Source organism: Aedes albopictus, chromosome 2 (genome assembly GCF_035046485.1).
Source record: "Aedes albopictus strain Foshan chromosome 2, AalbF5, whole genome shotgun sequence".
Lineage (NCBI taxonomy): Eukaryota > Metazoa > Arthropoda > Insecta > Diptera > Culicidae > Aedes > Aedes albopictus.
The window spans coordinates 160,377,993-160,400,313 of NC_085137.1; the positions used below are offsets into that span (position 1 = coordinate 160,377,993).

The 22,321-nt window shown below is 38.5% G+C and overlaps 1 protein-coding gene across 7 annotated transcripts in view; it reads left to right on the forward strand.

The window, feature by feature from the left end:
• The first annotated feature begins 4,095 nt into the window (after positions 1–4,095).
• Positions 4,096–22,321, forward strand: part of LOC109407223 (AF4/FMR2 family member lilli) — a 312,632-nt gene continuing 294,406 nt past the window's right edge. For 3 of the 7 annotated variants that reach the window (XM_062850646.1, XM_019680218.3, XM_062850649.1), the window contains exons 1-2: positions 4,096–5,149; positions 18,189–18,386. The gene's annotated coding sequence lies outside the window, so the exon portion shown is untranslated. Of the gene's footprint in view, positions 5,150–18,188; positions 18,387–18,658; positions 18,679–19,733; positions 20,483–22,321 lie in introns of those variants that run through there. The other 4 variants (XM_062850643.1, XM_062850647.1, XM_062850645.1 and 1 more) reach the window with 3 other exon arrangements.

Consider the following 22,321-nt stretch of genomic DNA (forward strand, 5'->3'; position numbering starts at 1 on the left):
TGAATCTTTATTTCCCAAACTTAATGAAACTTATTTTGTTTACCTGTTGTGCCTCCGACGCCTCTGTCACGTACTCAACCGAACTTGTGTACGCCGCTGCGAAGTCGTGTGCGAAATTCGACCGTGATATTCGTGGGGGGCGACATATGCAGATAATCTTGATTTTGGACCATAACTGAATTATTCATGCTTTATTTCAATTAAATTAGAGAAATGGGCAATAATCGATTAAAATCGTCCATATCCGAGAAATCCGATAAAATCGATTATAATTTTGGCATTATCATCGAATCGAATATAACCGATAATGTCAAATTTCATCGTTTTTGTTTTTGTTTACAAAAGTTGTGATTACAAGCCGAACTTTGTCCAGAGCGTTCGAGGCTAGAACATCGAGCTCAGAAGCTGCATTAGCTGGTGTCACTGCCAGAGGATTGCGTGTCGACCGGGTCCAGTTATGAACGAATCGAGGAACGAATTGATTGCGTTCTCCTTGGCGGCGATGAAGTTATTGCCGGGAGGTTGGACGAATTGGAATCGACGCTTGAAGTTTGATAAGTTTGTTATTTGACATTCCGTTTGTAAGGGATTCTATGAGGGAGCTGCCGTACCGTCGTACACTTCCCGTGACCTTCGAATATTAATTTCTTCGATAGTGTGGCGGCTCAATAGAGTAAAATAATTAATAAATAAGTTTTGGAAATCTACAACCACAGATAATACAACATTGTATTTTTGTGCAAGAACTTCAGACGGTTGCTGTTCGGACTTGAACCAGTTTTCGAAGCAGCACTGTTTCGTGGCAGCTCAAACTACAAAAATTCTTTATTAGATTACTACACTTAATTTACTCTATAGTTTACTTACAATAATTGGTTTCTTACTCCTTCTTTGAACACCAAATAGCGTTTCCGTAGAGCGATCTACAATCTACAATTCACTTCCACTTTCTCCTTTTCAAACTTCTCCTAATATTTTCACTTTTTCTTCTCCTTTCAGGTCGCCGTCGACACGGACAGGATGGCAGTTGCACCGATGGGAATCTTATCCGGTTACAGTTGCCAACAGTTGCCAACAGTTGCCTTAAGGGGAAGTGCCCGAGGATTTGATGATGGTTTTGAACTTCGTTGGTGTTTGAACTGCGGCTTGTTCAGGTTTTCGATCAACAACCTTTCGTATTGATTCCAAGTCTAAGGCAGATCCGGTGCCAAGACTGTTGGATTTTCAAGCTGTATTCCCGAAAAGGAACCCCGAGAGGAACCCGCTGGTGCTAAAATTTACACGGCCTTGAAATGTTCGAAGGGTTGTGGTGTGTGGATCTATGCGCGGAGTTGCAGGTTTGTTGACAGTTCTTCAGAAACTTGTCATTGTGGCAGTTGCGCAAAACCAGTGCCGAAAATATAGATACCGGAGGGTCCCGTACTCAATTGAGACTATTATCTCTTCTGGCCAATCTTGACGTATTTGGCGATGTCGTCCACCTGTACTTCTCAGCTGTTCCATTCTCAGTGCCGGATGGGAACGGGAGCTGGCTTTTACTTCTCCAGAAATCCTCCTCGTCTGACTAACCATTCTGTCGAAGTGCTGGCATGGACGTTCATTAGATATAATTAAAATAACTGATATTTTTTAAACTCACCTTATTTATCCGACGAACTACGAATTCCCTCCCGAATTCCTATGAACTGGACAGAAGTTTTTGTTTTGATTACAGCTGATTAACGACGCCTGCAAGAGCTGTTAAGTTACGGCGTCGCGACGTTTCAACCGTTTGAGCGATTTCTACCGGTATTGAGCGATTTTCGTCATTTTATTCGATTTTTTTCAGATTATTTCGGATTTTAACCATTTTGTTGAGAATAAAAAGCGATAGAAACAATCAAAAATGGAGAAAATGGGGGGAAATCCGATGAAATCGATGAACCCTCTAATACCCAAATTTTTGATTTTGATCTAAATATCATTTTTCGCACGGGGGTGATCACTCTAATAATATTAAGGAAATTTAAATATATTTATTTGAATTCCATAATATGATGCTATAAAATGCATGACACTGAACTAAAATTTATTTTCACAATCACAGCAGTCACTGATTTCCAACGTATTTCTTTCATTGGTTGTGTCTGTCAACATAGGAGGTGTAAAATAATTTCAAAATTAAGTTCCATATTCTAATTCCGTCTGACCCCAATATTTTATCTTTCTAGGATTAAAACTTTGGACATTCTTGATGGAAATATTACTTGAAGAACTTTACCAATTGTACATTAGTGTGAATACGAGTAGCATCATGGACGTTCCAGGAATTCTAAACTAATATTCACAAGAACTCCATAATGATTGAAACTATTTCAGAGAGTCAAAACCAGACCAGCTTGGAAACACCAAGGCTTACATTATGAAATCCCATAGAATTTTATTTTGAAATTTTAAAAATATTGGTTAAAAATAGAACAGGTTGTGTTGATAGTAAAAAAAGAAAGGTGTTATTTTTTTCGGCCCAATGTATGAGTGAGAATGAGAATACTTCGGTTCAGACAAACAGTTTTGTATATTTTATTGCTTTTTATATTTTACACATGACAAGCTTCGGGAAATCCTGATTTGATCTTCTATTATAAATTTTCGAAATTGCAAAGCGATCCTGATCTGAGACCGTTCATTAACCAAGGAGAGTTTTTGAGGTGGCAATATGATAGGGCTGACCTAAGCCCATGAAGGCGAAAGGGGTTCTAAGATGCCCAAACTTTGGCCCATGTAGTTTGAGAACAGCTTTTACTGGTCTTTGAATATATATTTGCGCTTTCCACAGTTAGTGCAGAGCGATGTCCGTAATAAGTATAAATCATGTCTACGCGCGGCATAAAAAGAAGTCCTTCATCGCCCTGAAAAAATCGATAAAAATATCAGTTAAAAAATAACCTAAGCAGTGATTCCATACCTATGCGGATCGCACCCGAAACACTCTTTACCATGCACATTAAATTTTAAAAACAAATTAGAAAGTTGATATCCACATAAAATTACACTACCGAATTTTACATTTTCGTCGTGATTTTCGTTGACAGCCAAATAAACAAAATGAAAAAAAAATGTAAAGTCAAAGTTTGCTGAGACCAAAATTTCAGTTCATATACATTTTTATGGCATCATCAGAAAGCTATAAAAAATAAATATATTTAAACGTATGAATACGCATATATAATATTATTATTGGAGTGATCTCCCCCGTGATTTTTCGTCATCTTAAATCGATTAAAACATGTTTTGGAAGATGATACATTTTAATTCTCGATTTTGTGAATTTCAGTTTTTGATTTTTCTAATTTTTATTTTTGAACATCCCCATACTTTTATATTTTTCCTGAAAGCCTATTTGGGGTAAGGATTTTTTGGGATGACAACATTTTGAGATTTTATGATTATTGTTAAAATATTTTTATTTTAAATTTTTTTCATAAAAAAAAATATTTTCCGTGTAATTTTAAGGAAAACAATTTTAGTGTGTATTCGATCCCCTTAAACTATTAAACAAGGATAGAATGGCTTGGGAAAAATTTAAAATATGTTAATTGTAGCGATTCAATACAAAATAAACAATAACTTCTAAAAGGTGACCAAAACATCAATTTTTCAATGATTTTTAAAAAATGTAAATACGCTTTAAAATACAACAAAAACCATTTTGAGATATACAAAACAGTCCTGAATATCAGTCAAAAATATAAAAATTTTGATTTCCCACGAAACAAAAATTACAAAAATGCTCAAACTATACCCCGTCTAAAGGCGGGGTTGGGAATAAGAGGGTTAAAATCCAATGTAATGGAAGTTAATGGTTGATAAATAACCCAAATCGATTTGTGTCGCCCCCCTCAATTTTACGCCTAATTTATTCATGCATTTCTCCGTGCATTACGTCTGAAACGTCAAATTACGACCCCAAAAACTGTCAATTTGTGGATCACGTTCGATTGACATAAACGTGTTCCACAATTTCCACACACAAACGCGCTTCGCTGACAGCTTGTTCGTCGGTGCGAGGGGTGTTGCGCGGGGTACAAAAATCCCCCCGCATCAGGTCGAAACGGGACAGGAGGGTGAGCGAGCACAAGAAACAAAAAAAAAAATAAGAAAATAAAATGGCGATCTTTGCGTGTTGTACATTTTCGATCGGTGCGACTGTGAATGGAATTTTCTACTAGAAGCAGCCCGAGGAGTTAGTTTTTCCGGTTTGTACGGGTGCAATCCGGCCAGTTGCTTCGGAAGCGACTGTTAGTTTCGCGAAAATCCGCCCGGGGAAGCGAACCGGATGTGAACATTGGGACGAATTCCTGCTCCTAGTGGGGGAAAGTTTAGTGATTGGAGATTTTTGCTGACGGAGAGAAGACAGAGTGATATTTTTTTTTCTGGTGAGTGAGTGAACAGACGAACGACCCCCCAAATACGCGAACAAGCAGGCGCGAGTGAGAAGAAGAAGTGTCCCGTGTGTTGGGAGCTTACAGACGAAGACGACGGATCGGTCGGTCGGTGATCCATCGAAACGAACCGACGACGACGGGTGCGGTGGGTGCTAATGGGCTGCGGCGACGGAGACGGCGAAACAGGCCTTGAGAGTGGTCGGATTTTTATTTTCTAGTGAAATTCGTCGCGAATTAAAATCGGCACACACAAACATTCAACGTCGCCATCAGAAAGCAGAAGAAGCTTTGTGAACGAATGATTCAGTGTTTGCAATAAAGCTAATAATCAAGATTCTTGGTGCAACAGTGAAGGACAGTGGAAGAAAACGGAAATCGTTTTTATTTTTTTGCTTTCTGTGACCGCCGGAACCGCTTTCCGGAACATACTACGGATGGTGTGAGGGCAAGGTGTATATTTTTTTCCTAATCGTCACGTACGCGAAAGGAGTGAGTAAGTGAAGTTGGTGTGTGTGTGTTGGTGCTCACAGCACCAATCGGAAAGAGACAGAGGAAGAGCTCAAAAGACGTGAGGTGTCGCGGACGGACGGAAGGTTTTGTTTTGAACTTCGAGAGGCAAGTGGAAACAAACAATCGCGATTGTTCATCGGTTTGGCAGCTGGAGAATTTGGGAAACCGGAATTTCCACCCGATCGACGACAGAGGGAAACTCATTGATCATTCTGGTAAGTCGGACTTAGTTTACTTTTATTCTACCTAGTGTTGCCATTGTTTTATTAATCAGCAAATAGGTACACAATCGATATTTGGTGTTACATACCCTACCTACTTTTATTAATTTGTACCAAATTTGTTTCAGCGTACCTATTGCATCTTGCTGCCAACATTTCTTTGCGTTTACAGGGATGATTTTCCAGCATTGTTTTTCAATATTTCCATAGTCAAACTATAATCATTTTCAAATAACTTTGTTCCCTTAAAGTTTCATAAAAAAAACCTTACAAGGGGCTGTCCATTAATTACGTAAGGGTTTATGGGGGGAGGGGGGGTTTGAGAAATCTTACGCGCCATTCAAAAATATTTGGGTTCTCATACAAACAATCTTACAAGGGGGGGAGGGGGTGTCGAAAAATCGCAAAAAATCCCTTACGTAATTAATGGACAGCCCCCAATAGATATTTCAGAATCCTAATATCTCCAACCTAGATATCAATAAAAATATTTTTTTTTTTTGCGGAAATTCAATCAGTCAGTTTTTCCAGAAACTCCATCTCGGTGCTTCTCCTGGGGTTTCTTTCTATAGGGAAGAAACCTTTGAACAATTCCAAGAAGGAACTTCGGGATGTGTCTTTGAAAAAGCATTAAAGCACCCCATGAAAAATCCTAAAAGTACGTCTGGAGAATTTCCAAATACAAAAAATTTCCTAAAAGGAATTCCTAAAGGGCTATTAAAATATGTCCTGGAAGATTCCCAGAAGAAACTTCAGCAGAACGAATGATTTCCATAAAAAAATTATAATGAACATCTGGAAGATTTACAGAAAGATATCCTGGAAGATTCCCTGGCCAAGTTCGCAGGGGTTGACGGTATTAAAATGAAGGAGTTTAATTTTGATTATTGTAATGTAGTGTTCTTTAGTGAAACATATCACCTTTTTAACACTTTAATGCGCCTCCAACGGTTCATCACGAACTGGCTGCTGCAGATGGAGTATGGCTGATCATATGCATCAGACATGCTCGATAAACAGGAGGAACCGCCGGGGCTCAGTAGAGTCTATTCCCAAGCAATAGTTCCAAGTCGGTTGGATTTGAGAAGGTTTTGATGATCGTTACAAATCCTAATAAAAGTATTATAGGATTTGTGACAGGTCTTGGAACCTTTTACAGCCATCTGACTTCAAAATGTTGTTTGGGCTCTATTTCCCACGTTTCTCGGTTGATTTTTATTACATATTAATTTATTAATGTCATAGTCGCTTTTTCGAATTTTTGCAATGTTAGTTGGTCATATTTTCTTTAAATAAAGCAATAAAAATCGACCGAAGAATCAATAGTGGGAAGGAGATTTGCAGCACTTAATTGTGCTGATAGATTCAAAGCTAACGTGCGAACACTTAAGGACAAACGTCTTGACACCCCGCTTCAGCAGTGCATCAAAATTTCAAACGCATAAATCTCAAGAAGCAAGCTTCACACAACAGTGCATTTTATTATTCTGTTCTTGCTCACTTATAATAAGCTTAAAATAAGAAGTTCAGTTGCGCTGGTTTTGTTTACGAAGAGATTTGTGCCCTCGAAATTGTGAGTAGGTGCCAAAGTCGGCCATTGTGGCGGCCATTTTGGGATTCTAACAAGTCTGTCCTTAAACGCATTGTTGACGTCAATGCGTTCGACGTGACATTTTGGACAAAAACTGACAGCTTTATATTAACTGAACAACGTTACTTGTGTATAACTAGGTTGACATTTCTAGGCTACGCTTGACAAAATGACATGGTTCATCTAGGTAGGACCGATAGGACAATTGAACGAATTTGAATATTTTTAATTGTATTTGTAGCGGGATGAAAGTTGACATGAAATCTTTATTATTTTAAAATTTTATTGCAATCAACTGACCAACTTGGCGTATTTTTGAACATCTAAGAGTTCAGAAGTTCAGTTACATGTTTCTGTGGATTTTGGACCGATGACAATTTAAGGACACAAGAGATGAACACAAGTAGAAAACGATTGCCGAAATCAAGAAAACAATTTGACACAGGATCGACTATATTTTAACATACAGGGTTCGATTGATTCGATGAAAAAAAACAACATCCGACAACTGACTTAACGAGCAGAAAAACATATTAAACCATACCACAAAATCAAAACAAGGAGACAAACACAAACCGTGTGACCATAACACTACATAGGCAAATCCTGACTGACTGATCAATTGAAAACTTTCCAATCTTCTGCCGTATCTTTCTGAGTCAGTTGCAACAGTGTCTTAATGGATATCATTTTCCGCGTACGGCTGGCAAACTGCTTCTGAAAGATTACGTACTTTTTTCTATCTTCGGGTCTAGTGTAGAGGTTTCAACTCTATTCAGAGTGCAGCTAAAAACCTAACAAAAAAAAATAAAGATATCCTGGAAGATTTTCAGAAGGAGGAGCTCCAGCAAAAACGGAACTTCTGGAGGTTTTTCAAAATAAAGTTCTAGAGGATTTTTAGAAGAAACTCTTGGACAACTCGCAGAATGAAATCCTGGTGGGAAAAGAACTCTTGGTGGATTTCCAGAAGAAGTTCTTGAAGAAATTCTAAAGTCGATTTCGTAGGGAATCCAGCAAAAGCTTATGGCGGAATCTAAAAACAAAACATGTATAATTCTAATATGGAGTCCCAGAAGAAAGAATTTCAGAAGAGTTACCTCAATTACCAGAAGAAATTCTTTCAAGAACCCCAGAAACGTCTGGGGGAGTTCCAAGAAGATTTTTTGGAAGAAATATTAACGGTTACATTGAAAACTTTAACAGGAATCCAAGAAGGAATTCCTGAAGGTATGCACGATGAAATTTCCGTAGAACTACCGTGGACGACAAGGAAAACATGAATGGTCTATGGATCGCCAATCCGGCCAATCCGCCCTGGGCATAGTGTATCATTGTGCTTGCCTCACAATATACAAAATCATGCAATGGCAGGCAAAGAAAGCCCTCCAATTAATAACTGTGGAAGTGCTCAAAGAACACTAAGTTGGAGAGAGACAGGTCAAGTTCCAGTGGGAACGTAGAGCCAAAAAGAAGAAGAAGAAGTGAATGAATTCTAGAAGAAATCTGTAAGGAATCAAAAGAAAGTTCCCTAACATATTCCGAAAGATAACCGAGTAGAATTGTACAGCATTTACCTAGAGGAATCCCAGAAGCATTATACACTATAACAGAGTAATCCCAGAAAGTATTGAAGAAATACTATGAGATAACGTGTAAAGGATCTATGTGGTTACGTAAGGGTTCATTCGCATATTATGTAACACAATATTTCCCAATTTTAGAGCCCCTCATTCCCCCATGTAACAAAGCTTTGGATAAGCAATTTTTAATTTTTGTTCGGAGCGTAACCCCTAAGTAGACCCCCTAAGCGTTACGTAATATGCGTACGCATCCTAAGGATATTCCCTGGCCAAGATCACAGGGTTCGACGGTATTAAAGTGAAGGATGTTAATTGTAATGCTTGTAATGAAAATATCACCTTTAACATTTTAATGCGCCTCCAACGGTTCATTGCGAACCGGCTGCTACAGATGGAGTATGGCTGATTTATCAGAAATGCTCGATAAACAGGAGGGACCTGCTGGGGCCTAGTAGTTTCTATACCCAGAAAACAGTTCCGGTCGATTGAGTCTGAGAAGGTTTCGAGAGTCGTTGTGAATCATAATGCAAATTTTTGTGTTTTGCGACGAGTCCTGGAATCTTTTTTGAGTCAACAGACTTTGAACTGTTTCCTGGGATTCCCACTATTCAGGTAATTTTAGCAAATACACTATACAAATATAAATTTAATTCAAATATGAAATAATTAGTAGTATTTCGCGTATTCAATTTGCTAATACATAGTTCTCAACATTTGATGTGCTTTCGTGATTCAATTTTCTCTATAATAACTCTATAAATAACTCTATAATAACTCTATAAATAACTAAGAAACTAATAGTGGGAAGTGCAGCATTTAACAGTGCTTGCTTATAGATTCGAAGCTAACGTGTGATCAAGACGAAATCGACAATAACTGACTACTTCGACTTTGACTAACGTAGACTATTTATGACAAATTAGATATTTTTACATTTTTCGACTGAGTGTATGAAAGGTTTTCTTTAATATGGACTTATTTGGACCGATGCTGATAGTGAGGATCAACGAAAATGGACATAACAAACACATCGACTATCTAACAGATCATAGGCACACCAAAGACTACTGAATTATAGGGCACAGCATAAATATGAACAATAACATTCTTTAAACCTTGACATGACAAAAAAAAATACACAAATACAAAATCGAGCATATGACAAAACCGAAACTTTCACACCTTCTACCGTAACCTTCTGAGTCAGCACGCAACAGTGTCTTACTGGACGACATGTTCCGTGCACGGCTGGTGAACTGCTTCTGAAGAATTAGCAATTAGATAAGTTAAAATATACTTAAATAAAAATGAAAAATAAGTAGATCCGGTTCGGGAAATAATTTTGGTTTCCTGTGGAACGACACAATGTACAAATTCACAAAACGGTAGTTAATGAAAGCCCTTCTATTAAGAGGTTTTAACCGCATTTTCAACACTACAGGTAAACAAAATTGCGCATTACCTAAATTCACAACGAAACAATCGAATCGTTTTCGTCCACTTCTTCCATCTGAATCAGTACCATATTGAGTGAACTTGTTGTTACCAGTGATTGTTGTGTAGATTTTCTGCCGGAAAGTTGATTTTGTTTACTGCACCTGACGAGTTTATTGCACCTAGTCCAGCACCAATGGGAAGCAATCAGTGAAGTACTAGATTGAAAGTAGTGAGCTGGATTTTTGTATGATGAGATGATCACTTCTCCATTTCTGCAATGAAATGGTGCAAACAACGTGGGTTATATGGTTTCTTGCCTAATTTGATGATGTTTGAGCAAAAGTTTGGGTAACTGTGTTGTTGAAGTTGCAAGAAATAAATAATACAACAACACAGTTACCCAAACTTTTGCTCAAACAGCATCAAATTAGGCAAGAAACCATATAACCCACGTTGTTTGCATCATTTCATTGCAGAAATGGAGAACTGATCATCTCACCATACAAAAATCCAGCTCACTACTTTCAATCTAGTACTTCACTGATTGCTTCCTATTGCCGGCACCAGTGCCGAACTTCCAGCAAAATCAAATGGGAAATCACATCGGCACCCATCTCTGTGCTGACGAATTGCACTCGTCCGCATGTAATTGGGAAGTGGAATCATCTCGGCAGGGGTCCTATTTTGGGCACTTTGACCAACCAATTGACACATTTTTTGGAACGCGATGAGATACGTTTAGTATCTAGCCATGTACAAAATTTCAAGACAATTGGTTTGGATTTGACTGAGTTATAGCGAAGAGTGCCCAAAATACCGGCCGCTACCCAAGTGGTTCGCTACCCTAGTTGTTTTGAGCACTTGTGCGGCTTCAGAGTGAACATGTAGCTCATTGACTGTGGGTGGATCCCGTTGCGGGACATGATTACCCACGGAAGTGCGTTTGGAAAATATGCGACAACGGCAAGTAATATTTCGATTTGTTTTGCTGTGAGATGCCGGGAATTGGTACAGGTGCCCAAAGAGTCTAAATCCCTAACTGTGGAAGTGTTGAATGAACTGCTGAAAGTTTAAGTGAAGCAAGCTATGTTCCAGTGAGAACCTAGATCCAGACAGAAGGAAAATTGAGGAACAATTTCTTTTGGCTCGCAGCTTAACTTCTTAACTATTCAGGGTTCTTTCTTAGAAGTTCTAGGATTCTTCAAGAAGTTTCTTCTGAGATTCTTAAAGCGGTTACATCTGAGATATTAGGAATCCTCCAGAGATTCTGTACGAAATTTTTAATATATACACTCCCGTTCAAAACTTTGGGGTCACCCCCTCAAAAACATGTCATTTTTTAGGCCCATATCTCCGCCAATTTGCGTCCGATTTCAAAACCCTAGGTTTCATTCAAAAGATAATAAGTCAAAGAAACTTTAAACATGATTTAAAAGAAACTTTTTCAAAAAAAATTGTATGTAAACTTAACCCAAAGTGTCCAAATTTTCTAAAAAATGAATATAAACTTACGGCAGTGTCGCTGGAAGTTGGGTCGACCAAATTTTAAGATGAGAGCTGTAATATGACCCATTTTCTATTAGCTTTCAACTGCTTTTTACAGAACTTAACTAAAAAATCTAGGAAAAAAGTTATTAAGTAAATTAATCCTTGATGTCATCGACCAAAAGTTTGGGGTCACCCCTCAAAATGCTGTATCGGCCAAAAGTTTGGGGTCACTATCGTAAAACATGGAAAAGTGATTTATTGATATCTTTGTCATCTTTCATTCAATTTTAATTCTTCTTGGCTTATTTGAAACAAAATAAATGATACTTACTGCATATACATTGAACCACACATATTTGTTGAAATTTACATACTAAAACTTAACGTAAAGTTGCCTCATTTTTTGAAGCGTGGTAAAATGTTCTAACTTTACATAACATTTTTATATACAAAAATCGTTAAATACGTTAAGTTAAAGACATCAAACGTAAATTTAGTTAATTATCTTTGAAATGAGCCAAAAATAATTAAAATTGAACTATAGATGACGAAGATATCACCAAATCACTTTTCCATGTTTTACGAAAGTTACCCCAAACTTTTGACCGATACATCATATTGAGGGGTGACCCCAAACTTTTGGTCGGTGACATCAAGGATTAATTTACTTAATAACTTTTTTTCTAGATTTTTTAGCTAAGTTCTGTAAAAAGTAGTTGAAAGCTAATAGAAAATGGGTCATATTACAGCTCTCATCTTAAAATTTGGTCGACCCAACTTCCAGCGACACTGCCGTAAGTTTATATTCATTTTTTAGAAAATTTGGCCACTTTGGGTTAAGTTTACATACAAAACTTTTTGAAAAAGTTTTTTTTAAATCATGTTACATGTTTCTTGGGCTTATTATCTTTTGAATAAAACCTAGGGTTTTGAAATCGGACGCAAATTGGCGGAGATATGGGCCTAAAAAAATGACATGTTTTTGAGGGGGTGACCCCAAACTTTTTAACGGGAGTGTACCTTCTGGGATTCCTCCCAGGGGCCTGTAGCATAATGAAAATTTTACTAATAATATTAGTCTTGTAGCTTGTAACTTATAATTTTCTGTTGCATAAAAATACTACAAGTACAAGTTACAAGTCCAATACTACAAGTCGGTTGGACTAATATTATTAGTAGAATTTACAAGTGTATGTTGCATAAACAAACTACAAGTATAAAATATTAGCTATGACTTGTACTTTTGATTACAAGTCTCAAAGGTCTTGTAAAATAATTTACAAGTTAGATTTAAAGTATTGCAGAAGTCATATCTAGTTTTGAATATACCGATTTACCATTGTGATGTACTCAAAAAATATTATTTATCTAACAATGTCAACCTTAATTCGATTAAATTTGGCAGTATGTATTCGAAACTCAATAAAAAGAGAATTGCGTTGATGTACACTTTGTATCCAAAATATAATTTCTGCTGAGTCCAAGTTCTCCAAAGTTTCTACAATACCCATCTTTGATTGGAGGTTCTTGGTAAAGTTATACATTATGGTCACTGCACAAGCACAGGTAAAGTTGCAGGTGCGAAATAAATTTAAATCAATTGCTTGTATTGCGCATCATTAAGCTAATCAAGAGCTACAATATACATACACTAACTCGAATCGAGTTGCGACATATAAAAGTAGGTAAAAGCTCAATTTTTGCATCCCAGATCACTTCGGATTTTAACAAGAAGCATAATACATGTTGCTAAATCTTTATACATTGTTTTTCAACCAGTACTATTAAATCTTTGGGACATTTTTACTAAAAATCTAGGTACTTGTAGTGCCATACTTTGTAAAAAAATATTTTGTCAGAGCGGCCGAAAATTATCCAAACAGCACATGCTTTTCTTTATCTATCGTATAAAGAATGCAAAACTTCGGAATAAATGAAGTTATTTCCGGATGTTACGCGGAAAATGCAGAATATAAATAAACATCAACTGCCATTTCAAATTAATAGTGAAGTGTCGGATGAATTTTGACAGGTAAATGAACCAAAACAACTTGTATTTTCATGGTCACTAATATTACAAGTGCTAATAATATTAGTGGAAAATTGAGCCTTTATGCAACACAAATTATTAGCACTTGTAATATTAGTACTTGTAACTTGTAACTTGTAGCTAATATTATTAGCCCGATTATGCTACAGGGCCCAGAAGTTGATGGAATTACAAAATTTCTCTAAAAATTAATTCCTCGACTTCTTCAGAAATTACCCCAGCAATTTTTTCTGAGATTCCTCCAGGAATTCCTACCGTGGTTTCACCAGTATTTCAATTCAGGATTCTTCTTAGAGTTCCTTCTGTTATTACAGTAATGTTCCGATTTTATCACGCCCTCCGCGCGTCAGTCTTTCAGTTTTCATTAATTTGCTGTTACATTTGAGAACAAATGTTTCCGCTCTTCTTAAAGATTTAGGAAGAATCCCAAAGTAAGCTTGGGAAGAAACCAAACTTTAAGAAGGAGCTCCTTCTGAGATTCTTCTTGAAGTTTGTTTTCTTCAAAAGTTTCCTTTTGGATTCTTCTAGAAGTTTCCTCTGGGATTCCTCCAGGAACTGCTTCCTGGATTCCTTCTGAAGTTCTTTCTGGGACCTCTGGGAATTATATTCCAGAAATGGCATCAGAGTCTTCTACAGTCTCCTAAAAGCTATTGCAGAAATTTCGAAGTTTTTCGAGGAATTTCTCAAAAAAAACCTTCGTAGGAATTTCATAACTCTAGAAGTTGAGTTATTGTATGAGGAATTCCATCTGGGGAAATTTCATAAAATATTTCTGGAGGAATTCATTTATCAAGCCCAGGAGGACTTACATTAGGAACACCTGATAGAATCCCAGAATGATCTTCTGAAGGTATTCCAGCAGGAATTCCTGGAGAAATTCAGAAAAGAGTTTCTTGGTGAAACGTTAAAGGAGTTCTTGAAGAAATCAAGCAAGCAGTTTCTGAAAGAATACCGGAGGGAATTGTCGAAGGAATCACGAAATGAGTTTTTGAAGCTATCTCGGAAGTATTGCTGTGTGCGTTCGTTCAAGATGCAAAGAATCTCGGAACGAATTCCTAGTGGAATTCCGGAAAGTTTTGGAGTTTGGGAGTTGGTTTCCTGGATGATTCTCAGAAAGAATTCCTGAAGTTATAATCCCAGAAGGCACTCTTGGAGAAATCTCGCATAGAATTCCTGGATTAATCCTGGAGGAATACCTGAAGAAATTTCGGAAAGTGCTCCTGAAGGATTCCCGTGAAAAAAATCCTGAAGCAATCCCCGGAAGAAACACCCGGTGAAATTGCTGGAACGATCCCAGGAGAAACTCCAGGTGTAATCTCGGAAGAAAATCCTTGAGGAACCCCAGAAGAAACTATGGAAATAACCTGAAAAGATTACCGGGAGAAATCCTAGAGGGTACTTCTGCAGGAATCACAAGAGTTTCTTGAGAAACCCCGAAAGGAATCTCTGGAGATATCCCACTTTGGGAACCACTTGAGGAATCGTAGAAAGACTCATGGAAAAATACGAGATGAAACTTCTAAAGGAATTTCAAGTAATTCAGCGGATGCATTTGATTTATGCCTTGGTGACGGCACCATAACACCCCTCCAGGAGGTCCTTCTGGGATTCCGTAAGAATTCAATCCGAGATTCCTCCAAGAAATCCTTTGCCGTTTTCTACACATTTATTCCAGAGCTCCTCCAGGAGTTTCTTGTGGGATTCCCAGGAGTTCTTCGTGGGATTCTTTCGGGGGTTTATTAAGCATTCTCTCAGAAGTTTCATCTGAAATTCCTTCTGAGTGCTTTCAAGATTTTTCTATGAAGTACTCCAATGATTCGTACATAGAATTTTTCTGTTTTCTTTTCTTAAGAAAAACCTTCTGAGATTACTTCAGTAGTTTCTAAATTCCTGCAAAATTCTATCCGAAATTTCCCTAGCATTTAATAACGAGATTGCTTCAGAAATTGAGATTTTTTTTTCAGAAATCTTGTCAGGAATTTTTTCTGACATCCCTCCAGGAATCCTACAAGAACTTCTTTCAGTATTCCTCCATAAACTTCCCCGGAATTGTTCGCAGCTAGTCGCGTTCGGTAATTTTTACCGAAATCTCAACTGCTGAGCGTTCGGTAATGGGTTTATACGGGATTGTTCCGAAAAGTGCTTCTGAAATTCTTTCAGAAGCTGCTTCCGGGATTTCATCTATGAACTCTTGTTTGGGTCCCTCCAAGAGTTCTGTTTGGAATTCCTGCAGATCCTTCTGTAATTCCTCCAGAAGTTCATTTCAGATTTCTTTCAAACGTTTCTAGTGAACATCCTCCAAGAGTTTATTAGGGAGTATTTTTAAAAATTCATCCTGCAGTTTTTATTTATGGCATTTCTCATTCCTAAAGGATTTTTTTGAAGAAATACTCCAGTAAGTTCCTTATGGATTTCCTCCAACAAGAATTCCTGGATGAATCTCAGATGGAACCTTTTAGGAATCTCAGAAGAAGATTCTGAAGGAATCCCAAATAAACCCCCGGGAGAACCTTATCAATAACTTCCTATAAATCCCACAAGAAACTCCTGGAGAAGCTGTGGAACAAATCTGTGGAGAAACCGCGAAGGATTTCTTGGAGAAATTCCGGATGGAATGCCTGCGGAAGGACCTCCTGGAGGGATGCCACCGTGCCGCCATCAAGTCATAAATCACTACTTTTTCCCATGCACACGAACCCCACATGTTGAATTCAATCAACTGGCAAGTCCGAATCGTAAACCACGAAACGTCAAAGACTTTGTAAAAAAATCCTTAGCAACCGCAGCATGCAGTGCATGCAGTCCACTGCACGAATTTATTCTGGCTTATTTACTCTCACACGAAATTTGACGTTTGAGCGGTGTCGGCACTTCGTGCAGTGGACCATAGGGCACTGCATTATTTTGTTTTTGTATGGAATTTTGACGTTTCTTGGCCTTGTTGTTTACAAAATTTCTGTAAGAGTAAAAGAGAAGGAGAAAATTTCATGCTGTGCCCTATTGTGTGAGTGGATTGTTGTCATGCAAGTAAAGTATATCGCTGACAATGTACGTGACAGAACTGATTAACATTGTTTACTCATAGCTTGAATACCGCCACTTGACGGGCGGACGTGAGGTCATCGATAGGTGGAAGCAGCACTTCGATCAGCACCCGAATGGCGTGAAGAACGTAGGCACGGGAGACCACGACAACGGAGGAAACGATGACGCCGGTGCAGCGGAGGACGGAAATGAACCAACCCCAACGCTGTGGGAAGTTCAGGATGCCATTCAAGTACGGTATCGTAACTGAACTCATCAAGATGGGCCCAGAAAAGTTGGTCACCTGTTTGCACCGATTGATAGTTAGGATCTGGGAAACCGAACAGCTACCGGAGGAGTGGAAGGAAGGTGTAATCTGCCTCATTCACAAGAAAGGCGACCATTTGGAATGTGAGCACTTCAGAGTGATCACCATTTTGATTGCTGCCTTCAGAGTGCTATCCCAGATAATCTTCCGTCGCCTGTCACCTAAAAAGAATGAGTTCGTAAAAAGTTATCAAGCCAACACATCGACGGCCGATCGATAACGGACCAAATCTTCACCGTATGGCAAATCCTCCAGAAATGCCGTGAATACCAGGTCCCAATGCATCACCCCAGACAACCAGTCGTCGTATAAGATGTTGTTTAAGATGTTAAAGTGGAGGCGAAATGCATACATTTTACATGCGCCTAAATGGAGGCATGCACGCATATGGCCTCCACTTTATCATCTTTTGCAACATCTTATACGATGACTGGTTGTCTGGGACCTGTTCATCAACTTCAAAGCGAAATACGACAGTATCGTCCGCACAGAGCTATGGAGAATCATGGACGAAAACGGCTTTTCTGGGAAGCTGACTAGACTGATTAACCGTTATGTGTCCGACAAACTTTTTGCTTTTTTCTACACCGTGCTTTTTAAATGTCGGCCACATCCCTAATAAAAATGTATTATACACTGGTGATTGGGTGAATGATTGTATCATTCCGTGTATGATCAAGATGATAGCCCGAAAGGGTTGTTAAGCACGTTGTATCATATTTTTCTATTAGGGATAATGGTTGATGCAACGATGGATGGAGTGCAAAACTGCGAAATTCGAAGGCGAAAGATTCACCCACACACCAAATGTACCATGAACAAAACGATAATAAGACCGATGTTCCTCTATGGACACGAGACATGGACCATGCTCGAGGAGGACCTGCAAGCACTCGGAGTTTTCGAGCGACGCGTGCTAAGGGTGATCTTTGGCGGTGTGCAGGAGAAGGATGAACCACGAGCTCCCTGCACTTTGGCCAACCCACCATCCAGAAGGTGTCTAAAGCCGAAAGGATACGGTGGGCAGGGCATGTTGCAAGAATGCCGGATAACAACCCTGCAAAGTTGGTGTTTGCAACTGATCCGGTTGGCACAAGAAGGCGTGGAACGCAGAGAGCACGATGGGCGGATCAGGTGGAGCGTGACTTAGCGAGCATTGGGCGCGACCGAGGATGGAGATCGGCAGCCACAAAACGAGTATTGTGGCGTACTATTATTGATTGTGTCTTGTCTTAGATGTGATGTAGAACAAATAAATGTATGTATGTATGTATGTATGTATTGATAATTTTTTATTTTGTAGGTTGGTAGATTAAATATTTAAGTAATTTTTAACAATAGTTTCGTTCAACGTCAACTTCTTTTATATAAATATCACCGACCTGAAGCCGTGGGTCAACTATTTCGAAAGAAGCGACGCTAATCTCGCTCCCGCCTATAATAACATCTAAAATCGCATGCACTAACATAGGTATTAATCTTCCAACACTGTGACTGACCCTTTTTTTCTTCTTTTCGATTATTTCCCTCCACAGGTTCAGAATACGTCGACAGCTCATCCACTGCCACCGAATGTAACATGAAAAAGAACTGTGAAGCATAGAGTAGTGTATGCGCGCGCGCGCCCGCGTTCAAACTTGTATCGGAAGAACACCAAGAAGAGTGTCCCTTCCAAAGCAGCACGACAGATGTAAAGACGGACGAAGAAACATCGGAAGGAAACAACCAACTAAGTAAGAATCATCCCCCAGTAAGAAAAAAGTCAGAAAGTCAAGGGAACATTTAAGAAGAACAAAAAACGGTGAGCGCGGTTCTTTAGCGCTCATCCGTCGCGTGACCGTGAATTAATCATCATCGTCATCACTACCACCGCCAACAACAGCAACAACAACAACAAATAAACGCCGGATGACGATGATGGCGAAAAGAAACTTTAAATCTACCCCTCTAGTGTGAAGCGTGCTCGCGCGGATGATCGCGGCGAGAAGTGAACGTAACCAGATAAGAGCGCAGTCGGCAAAATCGGTCCGGAAAGTAGAAAGTTTTTCTGTTGTTGTTGTTGTGTTGCGCATATCTATTTCAATTTATGTGAAAATTTCGTATGCATATTAGTTAATAGCTGTATTTACAGGGTGGCCACACACTCTTGGGATTTTTCCAGTGATTGGGAATTTTGTTTGTTTAGTTCTGACTCAGAGAAGGTATTCAATAAGATCGATGGATTCGATTTTTATTGGTCCAGGGACTTTTAGCAATGGATTTTGTTTTCTTGACTTCCTTACTAGATTAGGATTGAACAAGAATTCGCTAAAAATGCCTCGAAGAGAAATAGAGTTTCGCATTCCATTAGAAATTTTCTTCCTGTCATTCCACTAAATTTCTGCTAGATTATTCAGCAATAACGCAAAAAAGTATTTCCGCAATTATCACAGATATTTCTGCAAGATTTTAGGCATTAAAAAAAAATGCATGATTAATGTTGCTAACCACTACAACAATTATGTTAAAACTTAAGAAGTTCTCGCATTGATATTGAAATTAAATGCAAGGCTTTCCTCAACAGTTTTCTTTTGTTTTAAATTGTGAAAATTGTTTCTGCCGTTGCAATAATAAAATCGGTCTAAAATTTTGTATGAAACCTATTGACATGTCATTCTGAATTATGCTAGAAATCTAAACAATTTTATTATACTCCAGAACTCCTTTTTCGGGTATTTGAACAGCAGATATAACTAAAATATCCTCAGAAGACGTTGGTAGATTTTCACCTTGAAAAAATACATTCCTGTAAAAAATAGAAAGAATCCTACGCTAAGAGTTTTTCTTAAATTTGGCCTTAGCTAATAGGTATTTTTTTAAAAGAACTTGTAGGTATTTTATTTGCATCTCTACTTCTTATTGAGTTATTAGTGTTTAGCAGCAAACTCTGCCTCCTATTCAGTTGGAAAGTTTGAAAATATTTTGCATTTGTTAGAATATTGTGTTACAAAATTCTTTCTAACATCCTTTTAAAGCAACACGTCTTTTTATGGAGATGTGCGGGGAAGCTTTGGAGAAATATTAGAATTGCACATTTCACATTGTGTGGCCACCTTGTATTTTGGGGGAGACTATGAGCTAATAAGAAGAAGCAAATCAGAGCCTGATTTGGCGTCAAAAAGTGATTGGTGAAAAACATAACGTGTAACAATCAGTTTCGATCCAGCAGCCAGATTGCAGAAGCACTCTCGTTGTAACTGCCTACATATTATCATAGTGTGTTTGCTTTTTTGTGTTTAGAAGAGATTAGGAAGAATCAACGAACGAACAGTCGTGAAATTGGAAGCAAATGAAGAAGAAGCAACAGTGAAAGAATTCGGTGTAAAATAGAAGAAAAGTAGTGAGATTTACGGCGATCGACGATTCGCACGATATATGTGACTAATGGCTCGAATGAGCTCTCGCTTTTTCTCCATTTGGTGAGATTGCTGTTGGAAGGTATCCTATATCATCAACTACACGTTAACTAACCCATACCAACGGAACGTGTGGCATCTGTGCGGAATCGTTCCGTCAAAGTGAAGCAGTATGCGTGACCCGTCGGCGACGACGACGAAGAAGAAACTCACTCAAGCACATTGAGAAACACAAAGCACCGCACCAGTGCGTGTGGAACACCACAGAACAAACGGGACGGCTGGCGCAGAGTAATAACAAATCGTCACACACATTATCGTTGCGTTGTTGTTGCTGTTGTTCCTATTTAAAACAGTTTCGTGCGGATCGACCCACGACGACAACCGAATTGGAGAGGAGCGCAACAGTAGTGTTGAGGAAGAAAAAAAAAAAGGTAAGCAAAAACAACATTCCCATACCCAGAAACGCAGAAGAGACGACGAGACGCAAACGAGAAGCGATGATGAAATAAAGCGCTAATTTTCCCGTCTGTCCCGTGGCCCATGGTCTCTCGTGCCGGTCTATGTAGTTCGAGTCGTCTGGTCCTGAAGAGGTGAGCCCCTTCTACCACCCACCCCTCTGTCATGATTCGGAATTGGCCTCTATAGGATATTAATTACGTTACGAATATTGGTAAGGTTGCTTTTTGTATGCGAAGAAGTATCGGATGTGGTTTTCATAAAAATGTATTTGATTTACAAATAACATTTCGAAAGGATCTACCTTTAAAATGTAAACAAACTCGATTTTTTCATTATTCTTTGCATTATCTACCCATAAGCTACCCTATAATAGCTCGGTAAACATGCTACAAGCACTTCAATTGGCGATTGAAAGCAAAGGTTATGTCGTGAAAATTTAGCTACAAACTTTAGAGGCACAAATCTGACGAACGAAGCATCGAATCACTCCGCACTTGTTCATCCTGGCTTTCCTCACATGCAAAAAGAGGCAGCTTTTCCTAATGAGCGCATTTGTTTACGATTTTTTAAAATTGGTGCTCGTAGGGATCCAAGTTAGATATTGTGGCAGCCATATTTGTATCCTCTGGTGAATTCCTTAAGATTTATCAAAACCCCTCTCCCCCACAAACCTTTACGTAATTGATGGACAGCTCCAAAACTGTTATTACTCTGGTTCGTCACGAAAGGGTTATTCACATGATTCAGGTTTGCTTGACTTCATATTCAAGTGATTTAGGTCTTATTCCCTTCATATGAAATTTGCCCAGGTCAGATTCATTTCATATTCAAATGATTCGAGTCTGATCATTTTCTATTTTACATACTCACTAGCTCCGCCTAGCAGCAGAACTTTGAGCTAAACTGTCTGCCCTCCAAATGGCTTTCTGAACTACTTTGCCGAAAACTTGATCAGAAAGATCTTATCGGGATCGCAAGCTAAAAATGCTCATTTGTACATGCTCACTACCGTCACCTAGAGGTAGAATTGTGTACCAAATTATCTTCGAAGATTATCAGGATTTCTAGATATAACAACATGCATTTTATGGTTTTCAAGTGATGCTAAACTTTTCAAGATGTGTCACAATACTTTTTGTATTTTTGTTTTTAAATTTCTTTGTTTTTGCATTGATTGTCTTTCCACTAAATGGTAATCATGACAACTATTAGTACTATTAGTACATTGTTGGAAACACTGTGGATCTCAGTGTAAACACGCAGATGCTGAAAATCTCTACCAGTCGCTATAACGATTCTTTATCAATCCTCATACTGACCAACAAGTTGTGCGGCGATTAGCCAACTTCTTCTACCATTTTTATTCACTCTGGCTCTACGTTAGTGCTGGAACTTGATCTGCGACTTTCTTCAATTTAGTGTTGATGGGCTTTCTTTGAATGCAATTGTGTGGCACGCGTAATGATAAACTACGACTAGGAGTTTCTTCCTTTTGGTAAGTTTATAGGAGGATGCTTCTATGTATTTTCTAATAACTCCTCCAAAAGTTCATTTGGGATTCCTACAGCAGTTCTTTCTTCAAAAATTCCTACTGGTGTTCCATAGTAGATTCCTCTAGATAATTGCATCCGGGGTTTCGTGTAATTTCTTATTGAAATATCTCCTAGAGTTCCTCCAGAAAGTCCATCAAGGTTCGAGGAGTCTTCAAGAGTTATTTTGGGATCCCCCATGGATTTCTTCATGCGTTCCGTCTGAAATAGTTCCAGACATTTTGTCACGAATTCCTTTTGAGATATCTTTAGGAAATCTCA